This window comes from Sarcophilus harrisii, chromosome 3, assembly GCF_902635505.1.
Source record: "Sarcophilus harrisii chromosome 3, mSarHar1.11, whole genome shotgun sequence".
Lineage (NCBI taxonomy): Eukaryota > Metazoa > Chordata > Mammalia > Dasyuromorphia > Dasyuridae > Sarcophilus > Sarcophilus harrisii.
The window spans coordinates 468862864-468877038 of NC_045428.1; the positions used below are offsets into that span (position 1 = coordinate 468862864).

General features: G+C 37.5%; 1 pseudogene; it reads left to right on the plus strand.

Annotated features, from left to right (window-relative positions):
* Positions 1-894: 894 nt before the first annotated feature.
* Positions 895-7275, plus strand: LOC100925006 (annotated as a pseudogene).
* Positions 7276-14175: the final 6900 nt, after the last annotated feature.

A 14175-nucleotide genomic window follows, 5' to 3' on the forward strand; every position in this document is an offset into this window, starting at 1 on the left:
TCAACTAAAGGACAGAGATTCCTTCAGGAATACACAATATTCCTTCAAGCTCCTCCCTGACTATGCAGAAGTCACAAAACTACTCATGAATACATTGAAGTGAATCCTCCTGCCGATTTCCCTTCTCAGATATGGTAGATGTAGGTGTCCTAGAGAGATAGGAAAGGAGGGGAGCTCAAAGCACGATTGAAATAGAAGCACAATCAACTTGGGAATTAGCTTTGGGTCAGAAGCCAAAGAAGAGTTCTTCTATTATGACCTTGGGCATTCATACTGAACCCTCAGTTTCCTTATCTGCACAGAAAGGGTCTGAATAGATGATTCTAGGGACCCCCTTTCTGTTGGAATCCTAGTGTCAACTCAACTTGAAACAAGGTTAAAACTCAAGGGTGATGTCAGAATCCTGGTGTTAACTCAATAGAATTGATACAGTGCTTATTGGTTCACCCCTTAGAGTGAATCCTTACTAGGTGATAAGTTGCTAATACTGATAGAACAATGCTTGTGTTCACACCTTTAAAGAGCTCATAAGTATCTAAGTACTCAATGGAGTTCACACGAGAATTCAGGGCTGGCTTAGTCTGAATTCACACCTCTCTCAGGACCAGAAAGCACTCTGGGAGATAACCCAGAATCCCTCTCCCTCCAGAAGGGAGAGTTAACCTTTGGGAGACCACATAAATGGAGGAAGCTCTTGGAGCGAGGAAGAATTTCTCCAGAACATCAGCAGGGCTCTGAGACAGAACACTGGAAGAAAAAACTCGCCACAGACTGGAGATTGAAAAGCCACGAGTCAGAGCTGACTGGAGGCTGAAGAAAGCAGAAGCCGAAGCCAAGGACAAAGTGGCAAGATCTCTTGGAGCCAGGCAGAGAGATAGGCCTCAACTAACCGGGCTAATTTTGTAAGGAGAAATTAACGCTTGCATTTTTACCAGCTCTGCTATTTTGAATTATTGATTGCACAAGCCCTCATCCTCACCCTCGCAGTAGGGCGGGAAGGCCAGGGGAACCTGAAGTTGCGTGGTGTTGCATTATGGCGGCACATTGGAGCTCCAGATGAAATTTCTCCAATCAATAGGGAAATACTAACTACTAGAGAATTCATACCATTGAATTCTTTATGCCAATTTGGAGCAGTTTGTGTACTGCTATATACTACTACAAACAGAAGTAGGCAGCAGAAAATGAAAAGTAGCGTGGCCCATATAAAACATAATTCTGGTTATGAAAGAAAAGAGCTTTCTAAAAGGAATTCTTCTCCAGAAGATAAGAGCGGGAATGATTCCCAGATCACAGCAGATCAGATCAAGAATATTCAGGACAAGGACATTCTAATGATAGTACCATGGAATTGCGAGGGAGGGATAGAGAAACATAGGGAGAGAGAAAGATTCAGATCTGAGAAGGTACAGAAAAATCTCCTTCACCAAGCAGAGAGTACAGAAAGAACAACAAACTCAGAGCTCATCTCAGGATGAGCCCCCAAAGAAGAATGATGTGGATCTACTCCTCACTCACACAGGTGGTGCTTACATTCCTCCAGCAAAGCTTAGGATGATGCAAGAACAAATCAGATAAAAACAGCTTAGCATACCAACCAATGAGCTGGGAAGCCTTAAAGAAGTCAATCAATGGTCTCATCAATAAAGTGAACATTTCTAACATTGGGATTATCATTCAAGAACTACTTAAAGAAAATAGTTAGGGGACGGGATTGCTGTCTCACTCTGTTTTGCAAGCACAAAGTGCATCTCCAATTTTTACTCATGTATATGCAGCCCTTGTGGCAATTATAAATTCACAATTCCCCAACATTGGTGAACTTATCCCTCAAGAGGTTAATTCTTAATTTTCGAAAAGGCTATCAAAGAAATGATAAGCAACTTTATTTAACTGCTTCAAAATTTGTTGCCCACCTAATTAACCAGAATGTGGCACATGAAGTTTTGTTTAGAGATGCTCACCTTACTTCTTGAAAGACCAACAGATGACAGCGTTGAAGTAGCTATTGGATTTCTTAGAGTGTGGCCTAAAATAAACAGAAGTATCACCTAGAGGAATTAATGCTATATATTTGAACGTCTTCACAATATTCTCCATGAATCTGAAATTGACAAACAAGTTCAATATGATTTTTTTTAAATAACTTTTTATTGACAGAACCCATGCCAGGGTAATTTTTTTACAACATTATCTTTTGCACTCACTTCTGTTCCAATTTTTCCCCTCCCTCCCTCCACCCTCTCCCCAAGATGGCAAGCAGTCCTATACATATTAAATAGATTACAGTAGATCTTGGATACAATATATATGTACAGAACCTAACAGTTTTCTTTTGCTCAGGGAGAATTGGATTTAGAAGGCATAAATAACTTGGGAAGAAGAACAAAAATACAAGCAGTTTACATTCATTTCCTAGTGTTCTTTCTTTGGGTGTAGCTGCTGTCCATCCTTGATCAATTGAAACCAAGTTAGATCTTGTCTTTGTTGAAGAAATCCACTTCCATCAGAATACATCCTTATACAGTATCGTTGTTAAGTTATATAATGATTTCCTGGTTCTGCTCATTTTGCTCAGCATCAGTTCGTGTAAGTCTCGCCAATCCTCTCTATTCATCCTGCTGGTCATTTCTTACAGAAGAATATTCCATAACATTCATATACCACAATTTACTCAACCATACTCCAATTGATGGGCATCCATTCATTTTCCAGCTTCTGGACACTACAAACAGGGTTGCCACAAACATTTTGGCACATACAGGTCCCTTTCCCTTTTGTAGTATCTCTTTGGGGTATAAGCCCAGTAGAGACACTGCTGGATCAAAGGGTATGCACAGTTTGATAACTTTTTGGGCATAATTCCAAGCTTGCTCTTCAGAATGGCTGGATGTATTGAGAATTCCACAAACAATGTATCAGTGTCCCTGTTTTTCCCCCACATCTCCAACATTCTGCATTATCTTTCCCTGTCATTCTGGCCAATCTGACAGGTGTGTAGTGGTATCTCAGTTGTCTTAATTTGCATTTCTCTGATCAATAGTGATTTGGAACACTTTCATATGAGTGGTAATAGTTTCAATTTCATCATCTGAAAATTGTCTGTTAATATCCTTTGACCATTTATCAATTGGAGAATGGCTTGATTTCTTATAAGTTACAGTCAATTATCTATATATTTTGGAAATGAGGCCTTTATCAGAACCTTTGACTGTAAAAATGTTTTCCCAGTTTGTTTCCCTTCTAATCTTGCCTGCATTAGTTTTGTTTGTACAAAAACTTTTCAATTTGATGTAATCAAAATTTTCTATTTTGTAGTAAATAGTGATCTCTAGTTCTTCTTTGGTCATAAATTCCTTCCTCTTCCACAGGTCAGAGGTAAACTATCTTATGCTCTTCCAATTTATTTATAATCTCATTATGGCTAGATCATGAACCCATTTTGACCTTATCTTGGTGTACGGAGGCAAGCGTGGGTCAATGCCTAGTTTCTGCCATACTAGTTTCCAACTTTCCCAGCAATTTGTCAAATAATGCATTCTTATCCCCAAAACTGGGGTCTTTGGGTTTGTCAAACACTAGATAATTAAAGTTGTTGGCTGTTTTGTCCTTTGAACCTAACCTATTCCATTCATCAACTAGTCTATTTCTTAGCCAATATCAGATGGTTTTAGTAGCTGCTGCCTTATAATATAATTTTAGATCCATTACAGCTAGGCCACCTTCATTTGATTTTTTTATTAATTCCCTTGAAATTCTTGACCTTTTATTTTTCCATATGAACTTTGTTGTTATTTTTTCTAGGTCATCAAAATAGGTTTTTGGGAAGTCTGATTGGTATAGCGCTAAATAAATAGATTAGGTAGTATTGTCGTCTTTATTATATTTGCTCGCCCAATCCAAGAGCATTTAATATTTTTCCAGTTAGTTAGATCAGACTTAATTTGATAAGTTGTCTGTAATTTTGCTCAAAGTTTCTGATTTTCCCTTGGCAGATAGATTCCTAAATATTTTATATTATCAGTAGTTACTTTAAATGGAATTTCTCTAACTCTAACTGCTGGGTTTTATTAGTGATATATAAGAATGCTGATGACTTATGTGGGTTTTCAATATGTTTGAAGTGATGTTTGCAGTACGTAAGGATGGATTCAAGGATCACCCTGTTATTTTGGAAGGACTTGATCTTGTGGAGGAAGATGAAGACCAATTCACGCATATGCTTCCACTGGAACATGAGTATAATCCAGAGGATGTACTTGATGTTTTCAAGCTGGATCCAAATTTTAAGGAAAATGAAGAGAAATACAAAACTACTAAAAAAGAAATTCTTGATGAAGGTGACAATGATTCAAATACAGATCAAGATGCTAGAAGTAGTGAAGATGAGGAAGAAGGGGATGAAGATGAAGGACAAAAAGACTATCCATGACAAAACAGAAATCAATCTAGTGTCATTTTGTCGTACAATTTATCTTGCTATTCAGTCAAGTTTAGATTTTGAAGAATGTGCTAAATTGCTGAAAATGGAGTTCCCTTAAGAACTTACTGTTTCATAAAAATTTCTGGGAAAATTGGAAACTAATATGGCAGAAACTAGGCATTGATCCACACTTAACATTGTACACCAAGATAAGGTCAAAATGGGTTCAGCACCCTAGGCATAAAGAATGAAATTATTAATAAATTAGAGGAACACAGGATAGTTTACCTCTCAGACCTGTGGAAGGGGAAGGTCTTTATGACCAAAGAAGAACTAGAGGTCATTACTGATCACAAAATAGAAAATTTCAGTTATACCAAACTGAAAAGTTTTTGTACAAACAAAACTAATGCAGACAAGATTAGAAGGGAAGCAATAAACTGGGAAAATATTTTTACAGTCAAAGGTTCTGATAAAGGCCTCATTTCCAAAATATATAGAGAATTAACTCTACTTTATTAAAAAAAAAATCAAGCCATTCTCCAATTGAAAAATGGTCAAAGGATATGAACAGACAATTCTCAGATGAAGAAATTGAAACTATTTCTAGTCATATGAAAAGATACTCCAAGTCATTATTAATCAGAGAAATGCAAATTAAGACACTCTAAGATACCACTATACACCTGTCAGATTGGCTAAGATGACAGGAAAAAATAATGATGATTGTTGGAGGGGATGCGGGAAAACTGGGACATTGATGCATTGTTGGTGGAGTTGTGAACGAATCCAACCATTTTGGAGAGTAGTTTGGAACTATGCTCAAAAAGTTATCAAACTGTGCATACCCTTTGATCCAGCAGTGTTACTACTGGGATTATATCCCAAAGAGATTATAAAGAAGGGAAAGGGACCTGTATGTGCACGAATGTTTGTGGCAGCCCTCTTTGTAGTGGCTAGAAACTGGAAACTGAATGGATGTCCATCAGTTGGAGAATGGCTGAATAAGTTGTGGTATATGAATATTATGGAATATTACTGTTTTGTAAGAAATGACCAACAGGATGATTTCAGAAAGGCCTGGAGAGACTTACACGAGCTGATGCTGAGTGAAATGAGCAGGACCAGGAGATCATTATATACTTCAACAACAATACTATATATGATGACCAGTTCTGATGGACTTTGCCATCCTCAGCAATGAGATCAGCCAAATCATTTCCAATGGAGCAGTAATGAACTGAACCAGCTATGCCCAGAGAAAGAACTCTGGGTGATGACTAAAAACCATTACATTGAGCTCCCCAATCCCTATATTTATGTCCACCTGCATTTTTTATTTCCTTCAAGCTAATTGTACAGTATTTCAGAGCCTGATTCTCTTTGTACAGCAAAATAACGGTTTGGTCATGTATACTTATTGTATATCTAATTTATATTTTAATATATTTAACATCTACTGGTCATCCTGCCATCTGGGGGAGGGGGTGGGGGGTAAGAGGTGAAAAATTGGAACAAGAGGTTTGGCAATTGTTAATGCTGTAAAGTTACCCATGCATATAACCTGTAAATAAAAGGCTATTAAATAAATAAATTTTAAAAAAAAGAAGAAAATGGAGTTCCCTGACAGCCAAACAAAAGAACTTTGCAACATGATACTTGACTGCTGTGCCCAACGGAGGACATATGAAAAATTTTTTGGCTTGTTGGCCGGGCGTTTCTGCATGTTGAAAAAAATACATGGAATACTTTGAGGGTATTTTCAAGGAACAATATGATACCATACATCGCTTGGAAACAAATTGCGAAATGTTGCCAAGATGTTTGCTCATCTCTTGTATACCGATTCACTTCCATGGAGTGTTCTTGAATGTATAACATCGAGTGAAGAAACTACTACTTCTTCCAGCAGAATTTGTCAAAATATTTTTTCAAGAACTTTGAATACATGGGACTTCCTAAACTTAATGCAAGACTCCTCCAGTGCCAGTGACTCCTCATCCTCAAGTGACCACAGCTCAGACTCAGATAAAGAAAAAAAAAGCAAAGAAAAAAGAAAAAAAGAAATTGATATAAAAAACAGTTAAGAAGAAAAGTGAAGAGAAACACACAGAAAATAAAATGGAAAAAAGACAGCGAGAGAAGATCAGAAAAAAATATTGACTGAAATTTAAGAGATTCAATTGGAGAGAGAATTCATCAAACCCTTCCATCAAATATTGAAGTGGGATAACCCAGAGAGACATACTGCAGCACCCACAGAGCCCTGGACCAGGGAGAACCTAGGGGCACCCAAGGCAGCTGCCACCTATCTTAGTGTTAGAAAGGGTTCAAGAAAGACCTAAGGCCAGGGCTTCTTCCCTCTAATCCTTGATGCCTTTTAGAGACTTTGGGCAGTTGAAAGCCACAGGGCCTTCAATGACAACTGGAGGAAAGTGCTCTATTTCAGCCAAAGCTGAACAAACAAAAGATGGCAGTTTCCCAGTTTACATTTCTTCAAGGTCTGACCATGACCTTTGGAGTCCAGGAGTAAGTGGCCAGGTAAAGAGCCTTCCATATAAAACATTGATCTTAATTTTAGACATCATGTAATAGTCCAGGAATAGGATGGAATATTATGGTGCCATAAGAAGTGATGTTTCAGAGAAACCTTGTATGGGGAGGACTTGTGTGATCCAATACAAAACTAAGAACTGTTGAAAGTTCCACAACTCTAGAGCACTCATGATGAATCAGGCTACCTACTCACACAAGAGATCCAGGGTAAAATAAAGACAATTTTGTGACCAATTAAAATTTGGTTTGTGGACAATGCATACCCTAACAGTCTGTCACTAATTATCAAAATTAAATTTAAGTTTTCAAAAAGTCAGTGGTGGCAAAAGAAAGGGTATTTGCTTAAAGTCTCAATGAAGGGAAAGGATAAGATCTCTCTCAGTAGGTAAGATATCTTTAAAGCTCTTCTTACCAAGATTGTGTATCATTCACTAACAATGCCTTCCTATGCCTGTTTAGACAGTGGAGAAATTGATATGGCTCGTCTTTTGGCGTTTCTCTCCCCTCCTCCATATAGACAATATCTTGGCTTCTTTTTAGAAGGCCTGACCTGTTTATACTTTGATAATTTGTATAACAAGCTATAGTCATATATTTTAATTGAATTCCTATATTGAGGAAACTTTCAAATATTTTCTAGTTAGCAACCATTTTAATTTCGTACTAAAGCTTCAGATTGTTAAAACTTTTCATTTTGTTTTGTCATCCCTCTTAATTCTGTTTAGTCATGAACTTTGCTCATCTATTATAGTTTTAGGATCTCCTCCTCAGCTTCCCTCCCTACTTTTTAAAGATAATTACATTTATAATTAGTTATTTATTTGATGCTTTTATGTTGCTTTAGATGTTTACGCCAATATAATTCCAGTGCATCCTTTCAAATTGTAAACATTTATATAGTGGAGGTTTGAAACTCAATCAAGCTACTTTTAATGCTGGCCTCAATAAAATTCCTTTAGGGAAGAAAAAAAAATTGTTATTTCAATGTGGAAGATGTTTAGGAGAGCACTCCAATTCATTATTTACAGCTGATCTGGAAGCTAATCAAATTAGATTTCCTTCCCCTCCTTGAAAAAAAAAAAAAAAAATAGTTCACTGTCGTGTATTTCTTAATCATCCTCCTTACAGTTGACTGGTTTGTCCTGTAACCAAGTCATGTTTATCTCTAAACTTAGTTCATATATTCAGCAGTCCTATAAGGAGTTTGTTTTAGAAATCCAATTCTGTTAATCACCTTCCTATTTTTGCATCAAGGAAATCTGTTGCCTTTGAAGAAGGCAGGTAGACACCAGGGAGTCTGCTCTAATATTTTAGATCACCAAACTATTTTTCAAGGATGTCTGGTTTGCTATCAATTCTTGCAAATGCAGCTAGAATCAAACAAACATTATTCAAAGGAAGAAAGAAGGGGTTTGAAGATAGAAGAGGTTACAAAGTGGGACTTTCTCCATCAACCTTTTCTCAGACCAAGAGCAAATTAAGCCTCTAAACTGGTTTTGGAGTCACAGAAGCCACAAATATTTGGAATACATCACATTTCCAGAGGAAGATACTTTGGAAGAGCTTCAGAACAGTGCTGTTTCAAATGGGCAGGGGGACAGGACAATCTGCCAATTCCAGACTACAGCACAGGGAGCCCAGGGCAAAGAGCATTCAGTTTTCACACACCTGGGAATCTCCTGTGAGCCCCTTGGGAGTCTGTCCTGGTTGCAAGTGGGTAATCTAGCAGATTTTCAAGAAAGAAAATTGTAAACCACTGAAACCCGGAGAACTAGGGTACCCAGCAGTGATTACCCAGCACTGGAAGTCAATCAGTAGAACTGCCTCAGGGCAAACTAAAGCAGCTGTGTACTTTTGCATTAAGAGAAGACTTCAAAAGCCTTAAAAAAAAAAAAAAAAAAAACCAAACAAAAACAACTCACTATGGACAGCTTCCTAAAGGAAAAAAAAATCAAGTCCAGATAAAGCCCCAAAGGGAGATATGAGCTGATCTCCATTTCAGTGCTTTCTTGGAAGATTTCAAAGAAGGATTTCAAAAGAGAAGAAAAATGGGAAAAGGAAATGAGATCTTTGCAAGAAGGGATGGGAAAAGCATATATTCCCTAACAAAATAGATTTGATGAAATGGAAAAAGCATAACACAGGATGTGAAAATGATATCAATTCATTGAAAAGCAGAATTTGAAGTGAAAGAAGGGAGTTGTTACTAGCCCTTATTTCCGGTTTCCATACAATTTTCTTCTGCCATTAGCCTTCCTATATTCATTATTTCTCAAGACCTCCTAAGAACTATTCCCCCTTCATTTTGAGCGAGGAAATCTTAGCTTTGCTGTAAAAACTAAGACACCTCAATGTTAAATTCATGCTTTGTCAAATTGAATGTACTCAGACTTGTGCCTCAGTCTACCTTAATTTTGTTAAATTTCCTACCTCAAGAACAGAGTGGTCCCTAAATGTCCTCTTAAATATGAGGATCCATATAAAGCAGTCAATAATGGACTCAGTCTCCCTGACAGAAGTATCATCTGCGATAGGATGGATGAAGCTGGTTTATAGCTTTCTTATTCAAGTGATTCCCTAAAACTAAAAATTCATCAGTACATGATGATTGTTGTCCTATTGTCCCTATTGTCTTAATCTGTTCACTCTTCTTATGAGGACAAGTCAGAAGTCCGCTAAAATTTCAGTGGCTCAGCAACATGGAAGCTACACTATAATTTTTCCTAAATGGACATGTCTGTGTACCTACCTGATACAATTAAGAAAATATCCCATTGATTACTCATGGTCACATTTCAATACTGTGGTTGAATAACTACCCATTGGTTCCTGAATGAGGAATAAGAAGTCATTTATCAATGACCTTTCCATGCGTTTGACTAGGAAAAAAAAAGTTTTCCTAGTCAGACCCATGGAAATACTAAAAAAAAATATATATATATATATGTATATATATATTTTTCAGTAACTATTTGCTTAAACTTTTTTTTTGTAAGGGAAGGAACTTTTACATTATGTTGTGTTGCACTCTATGGTTCAGGGGATAAATATTACGGGTAGAGAGCACTGAACTAGAGATTCCAATGAGTTATGGCATTACTACCGCCCCTCTATGGAAACAATATCACCGAAAGATGAGATTTTAATGAGTTCTGAATGGAGTGCGCCTCCTTCCATGTCATGCTACCGATGTATTATTTTAGCTCACTGGTAGACAGTTGTAGCCATGAACTAATCTTTCAGATTATCTTTCCCAGGTGTATTTTTGTAACTGTTACTATGAAATTTAAGATAAATGAGGTACATTTCTCCAAAGCAAGGCTAGTGAAAACATGGGCACAACCCAGCCTATAAAGTAGACCTCTTGATTCCCTTGAATAGCTAAAAGACCCAGAATTGTGTTGTGCCACAGTTCCCTTTTATCATCCTGACTCAATTTCCCTCTAAAATGTCCTGTTCAATCTTGCACCACAACCAAATACCACCACCCCTCCCCCTCCTAAATCATGATGATCCAGATAAGGAGAAAGACCTCTTAGACATTATGATCCCAGCCCTTCCCTACTTACCAGAAGGTCAGAATGTCCCTTGCCTTCCCCCATTCTGTCATTGTTCTTTATCCTAGTCTATCAGAATGTCAGGTGCCTCCCCCCCCCCACTTTCCCCCCAGAACTGTATTGATATAGTCCATTCTGGCTCTCAATGCTCTGACTCTGCCCCTGCCTCAGTCTACCCCCAGTAGATTGAAGTTAGTACAATCTCTCCCTTTCAAATAAACTAAAAACTAAATTTCTATCTTGCCTCAGTTTCTCTGGCAGTACAATTGAAAATGTAATTCGTTTTTAGAAGTATAGAACAAAGAATGGAACAAAAAAAAAATCAACTGGCAGGCATACGCCATGAAGACCACTTATTTCAGTTTCAAAAGAATTCCTTATGAATTTGAGGCCCAGATGCATCCTGAAGCTACCAATAGTGAACCAGGAGTAGCTGACTTAAGTGCCAATGAATTAGATAAAATAATCTTTAATTGGCAAGAATAAGGTCAACATGGGACCATGTCAGCTCTTAAGGATAACTACAAATGCTTTGGATTTGCATGTGGTGCTAGGATAAGAGTTCCCTCAGTATTTTATGAGAATTGAAACTAGCTCAGTAGTTTTGAGTTAGAAATTAAGATCTCCCCATGGTCCATTAGGAATTAGTCGCTGTCCCACAGATTAAAGGGATCATTTGCCTTTATCTCTGGCAATTTTAGGTTTCCTTGAAAAGCAGTTGAGCCTGATCTATTATCGATTTTTTGTCTTTGATACTTTAACTTCAATTATCTGAATATATGCAAGAGTATAAAGGTTCTATGCCTATTGATCATACCTAACTACCTCTGTAAAAAGTTCTACCCAATGTTGGCGAGTTACATTCATGTAAGTCAAGGTCAACCTGGAAGTGATGGGGAAATTGTTTGCCCATTCAAGAATGTTTCACTTTCTGAAAAGAAATGTTTTTTCTACATAGGTCAAGATTAAGAAAATTGACCATTGACAAGTATAATTCTGAAATTGTGGAATCCAGTGAAATATAATAGAATCTCAAAGATTAGGGTTGTCTCATCCAACTATCAGATTTTGTGTACAAAATCAGCTATACAGTCCTTCGGTTCTCCTGACAACTCCGTTGCACTTCACTGCCATTCTCCTCTAACTCCTTGTAGCACAATAGTCAAGAGAATTGAAGAGGTGAAGGACAGTTCTCCCGACCATGCCAGCTCCTTCAAAAAAGCATGCTAAGAAACTTCATCTTCTTTGTTGAAATGATTTCTGGCCATTTAGTCCCTCAAAAAAAAAAAAAAAAAAAAAAAAAAAAAAACCCTGAACAGTAATTGCTAGAGAGGGTTGAAACTAGTCATACTGGACAACTAATGTAACATGAATCCCTGGAGATTTCTTGCTAGTTTTCTACTTTTTAGCTCTTCTCTACTCATTAAAGGAAACTAGACTAGATCATCTGGGTTATCATACATTATTATCTCTATCATGGAGTCTTAGTTTGAACATTGATTTGATTAATGAACCCTAGATCTGGTTCTCATCTTAACCATGTTTGCAACCTATGCAAACAACATTTTGATGGATAATGAAAATCTAAAGCTATTAAATCATGGTAATAAGGAGTAAAAAAAAAAAAAAAAAAAAGGAAAATTGGCTTTGAAGCTACTCTAATGTTTCATAACTTAACCTAGAACCAGTTGTCAATTGTTTTCTCTTAATAACTGTAGGCCCTGGGGGAAGGACTTCTTAATGCCAGTCACCAAAGCTCTCCAGGAAGGAAATGGCAATAACATTTAAGAAGGGAATTGAAGGTATACTAGCTTGCAGAGGATCCTAAAACCTCCTATAAATACTCCATTGGGGCTTTGAAGTGTACTGCCAGTTACAGGTGATTCTATTTGTCACTCCACTCCTTCCCAATCCCTTAATTTCTTTCGAGATCCTGGAATAGACAAGGTAAAGCACTGGCATCCCAGGAAGGTTTTGGTCTGATCTGAAACTCTGCTTGATCCTGGCAGTAGGAAGTGCCAGAACTTAGTCCAAGTCATTTCTGCCTCTGTACGAGTCCTACCAGTGTGAAGGACCTGGTTTAGCCCCAGGTAAGCCACCTTAGGGTATCCCACTCAAGATAACAGCATTGTCTGAATGTGGCTTCAGCAGTTCAGTTGGAGAATACAACCTCAGATGTGTCAAAGGAGATACTAGCTGAGAATTCAGTATAAAGTGGCTCCTGAACCTCACAGGTAAAGGTAAAAGGGGTGGGGAATGTAGAAGAGAATGTGATGCAGAACTCCAGCATAAGAGCAACCCCCTGAAAAGTCCTATTAAAAATCCTGTTTGGGGCCGTTATGTGCCAGAACTTGAAACAAGGTGCTAAATCAGTGGAATTGATAGAGACAATAGTTATCGAATTTAGCATAATGCTTAACAGTTCTCTAGTCCAGTACATGTACTTGGTACTTACTATAGTTCTACAAGATTCACATTTTTGATTGGAGAGCATATATAAAAAAGCTCAGAATCTCAGCCAGGATTCAGTCAGGGAGATTCAGAAGCCAGAGAAGGCATGTGGGAGCTCAAGCTCTCAGAACCAAGGCCAGACTGAAAGGTTCTCCAGAAAGCTGCCCAGCCCCAGGAAGGAGATAAGAAAGAATCTGGACTATAAGAAAGCTAACCGGGCTGCAGGGAAGGAGACAAGACTTGGAACGAGACAAAGGATTTGGACTTTAACCCCTGGCTACTCATGTGTTGATTACTGAACTGAAAGGAAGGCTGCCTCCAGAGACAAAGAAAACCTCAACAGAGAACATTACGTTTTAGAGAGATTACATTGGGCTACTATCCCTGAAATAAGTTAAGCCCTAACCGTGTCAATTGCATATTTTTATCCAAGTTCACCAAAATGGATGAAAATTAACTAAGGAAATATAATCTGAATGATTTAAGTACTGAAGGATAGTGATATCCTAGAAGTCAGAGTAAAGCCTCAAGAGGAAAAAAATATCCTGATCACAATAACTATAGTAAGATCAGGAAAAAAAAATGAAACTAGATACAATATGGAAAATTTAGGAAAGAAAGTTTGTTTTTTCAAGTTAGAAGGGCAAGGAAAATTGTTACCTTAGGACAGATAAGGGAAAAGCTGACCCATCAACTAAAGGCTGTGGAAGTTAGAATGGGTCATGTAGAAAACAAAAAAGAAATATAAAAAGATTGGGAAAAGAAAAATAAGAAAATAAAAACAAAACAGTTGAGAAAATCTAAGACTATGTGCAAATTAAAACATATGCAGACTTTTTCTGCTAGTAATCAAATGAAAACTGCATTAGAACCAGAGGTCTAAGTTAAAATTGAAAGAATCAACTAGTCACCTTTGAAATGGCTCCAAATTGAAAATTCCCTGAAATTTCATAACCTGAAGGTAATATTTCCACCAGGTTTAAGAATGGAACTACAAAGAATCAAAGAAATGCAACATGACCTTTAGTTTAGTTACTCAGATTTCTGAGAACAGATATTCCAGATTTTTCTGATACAGAAAACCACAGGGAACTCCACTGAATGCATTGTGGAGGGTCAAGTTCTATTTGGAGGTCCTTGGAATAGCACCATTAGCTAAAGGAGACCTTTCAGCAGAATCCTGGGATT